At 47.4% G+C, this 2500-nt stretch overlaps 1 pseudogene; it reads left to right on the top strand.

The window, feature by feature from the left end:
- Positions 1 to 2500, top strand: part of LOC142919107 (28S ribosomal RNA) — a 10547-nt pseudogene that overhangs the window by 3974 nt on the left and 4073 nt on the right.

Below are 2500 nucleotides of genomic sequence, written 5' to 3'. Positions count from 1 at the left end.
GACAGCTTACATTTTTCTTCTAGGCCTCTTGAGACATTGTCTCCCCCACCAAATGTAACAACGGGGACTTCATCCATACTCGCTCAAGCAGCTGAGCGGCTTACGAATGAGAATTCTGGGACCCTGGAAAAGCCTGCAATGGAGGCAATAAAGGCTTGGCTTAACGGCGAGGGCCAACATGATGCCCTCGTAGAAACTGCCACAGCATTGATGCTTTGTCCGATGAGATTGGTGAAAAACAAAGGCAAACGTTCAAAACCTGAGAACGACATTATTAAACCCAGGATATTACCCACACGATCTTGGATGAAGAAGAGAGCGGAAAAACGAGGAAGCTTCATGAAGCACCAGAAGCTCTTCTTTAAGAACCGCTCTCTTCTTGCGTCCTTAGTCCTGGATGGCACTGAACGTCATGAATGCCGAATCCCGAACGCAGATGTATATCGTTTTTACTGCGAAAAATGGGAGAAGGTGTTGCCATTCAATGGCCTGGGCCAATTTAAGTCATCAGGTGTTGCAAATAACGAATACTTTGAGCCCCTAATTTCGGTGGAGGAAGTTCAGACTGCCATACGGGCCATTAAACCAACGTCAGCAGCTGGGCCAGATGGCCTAACAAGGGCTGCAATCTGTGCTGCCGACCCCGAGGGTCGGACACTGACAGCCCTATTTAATGCATGGATGATTACAGGAATTATTCCCAAAGAGTTGAAAAAGAATAGGACGATTCTTATTCCTAAGGTTATGGACGATGAAAAGCTGAAAGAATTGGGGAACTGGAGACCAATAACGACTGGTTCAATGATTCTGAGATTATTTTCCAGAATAATGACTGCACGTCTTGCTCGTGCTTGTCCCTTAAACCCAAGGCAGCGTGGTTTTATAGCGGCATCTGGCTGCTCTGAAAATCTTAAGGTGCTACAGGACCTTATGAGACACGCTAAGAAATTGCACAGGCCGTTGGCTGTCATGTTCATCGACATAGCGAAAGCTTTTGACTCGGTTTCGCATGCTCATATTTTATGGGTGTTAAGGCACAAGAAAGTAGATGAACACGTGGTGGGCATCATCCAGAACGCCTACGATCGGTGTACGACCTCGTTCAAAAGCAATGGCGAGTCGACTCGAGAAATTAGCATACGTGTTGGTGTCAAACAGGGTGACCCCATGTCACCCCTGCTCTTCAATCTTGCCATGGACCCTTTGATATGCACCCTAGAGTCACACGGAGTTGGGTACTCCATTGATACCGACCACGTGACAGCTCTTGCGTTTGCTGATGATTTGGTGTTGGTGAGCGAATCTTGGGTTGGTATGGCCGAAAATCTAGCGATCTTGGAATCATTTTGTGGGCTATCGGGATTGGAGGTTCAGGCCAGAAAGTGCCAGGGCTTCATGATAAGCCCAACCAAAGATTCATATACGGTGAACAACTGCGACCCATGGACTATCAAAAATAAAGATGTCCATATGATCCAACCTGATGAATCAACGAAATACCTTGGTCTGAAAATTGGCCCTTGGACTGGCACTATACAGCCTGATCTACATTGTCAGCTAAAGACATGGATCTCGAAAATCGATGAGGCGCCTCTGAAGCCAACTCAGAAGGTTGAACTACTCAATGCCTATGCCCTACCCAGATTGTTATATCCTGCAGACCACTCGGACTGCAAGCAATCAACTCTCCGTGGGTTGGACCAAGAGATTAGAAAGGCGGTAAAAGGATGGCTCCACCTTCCCGCTTCAACTTGTGATGGACTGTTATATGCCAGAGCCCGAGACGGAGGCCTTGCCATCTTGAAACTGGAAAAAACAATCCCTTCGGTTCAAGTTAGAAGGCTGCAACGTATAGCAAACTCGTCCGATGCTATCACCCGTAATATTGTGTCCTCGCAGGGTATGGAGGAAGAATACCGTAATTTGTGGGTACGAGCAGGGGGTGACAGTGATGCAATCCCAACATTCGTTCTCAGGGACTCGGTGTCAAAAGAACCTGTATATCCGAGACCCTGCGATTGGAGGGAGCATGAATTTCAGAGATGGTGCGAAAAGCCGGTTCAAGGAAGGGGCATTGTAAACTTTGCGCATGATAGAATCAGTAATGCTTGGTTGAGGCCATGGTGCGGCTTTAAACAATGCTTTTTTATCGCAGCACTACAACTAAGGGCAAATATTTACCCAACAAGAGAAAGCTTGAACAGAGGCAGAGATGGGGCCTTACGTTCCTGCAGGAAATGCTCTGCCAGACTCGAGTCCCTTTCGCACATTCTCGGTCAATGTCCTGCAGTACAGAAAGCAAGAATTGCGCGACATAACAAGATCAGTAACATTCTGGCAGACGAAGCGGCTAGATTGGGCTGGTCTGTATACAAAGAGCCACGGTTCATATCCGAGACGGGAGAGATGAGAAAGCCTGACCTCGTGTTTGCAAAAGATGAGGAGGCGGTTGTGATCGATGTCACCGTCCGTTTTGAGCTTTCAAAGAATACCTTGTCAG

Source organism: Petromyzon marinus, unplaced genomic scaffold (genome assembly GCF_048934315.1).
Source record: "Petromyzon marinus isolate PM22_M1 ecotype Great Lakes invasive population unplaced genomic scaffold, UKy_Petmar_22M1.pri1.0 PM_G_Scaffold_6, whole genome shotgun sequence".
Taxonomy (NCBI): domain Eukaryota; kingdom Metazoa; phylum Chordata; class Hyperoartia; order Petromyzontiformes; family Petromyzontidae; genus Petromyzon; species Petromyzon marinus.
Note: the sequence above shows the minus strand (reverse complement) of the source record. Positions and strands in the feature narration are given on the sequence as shown.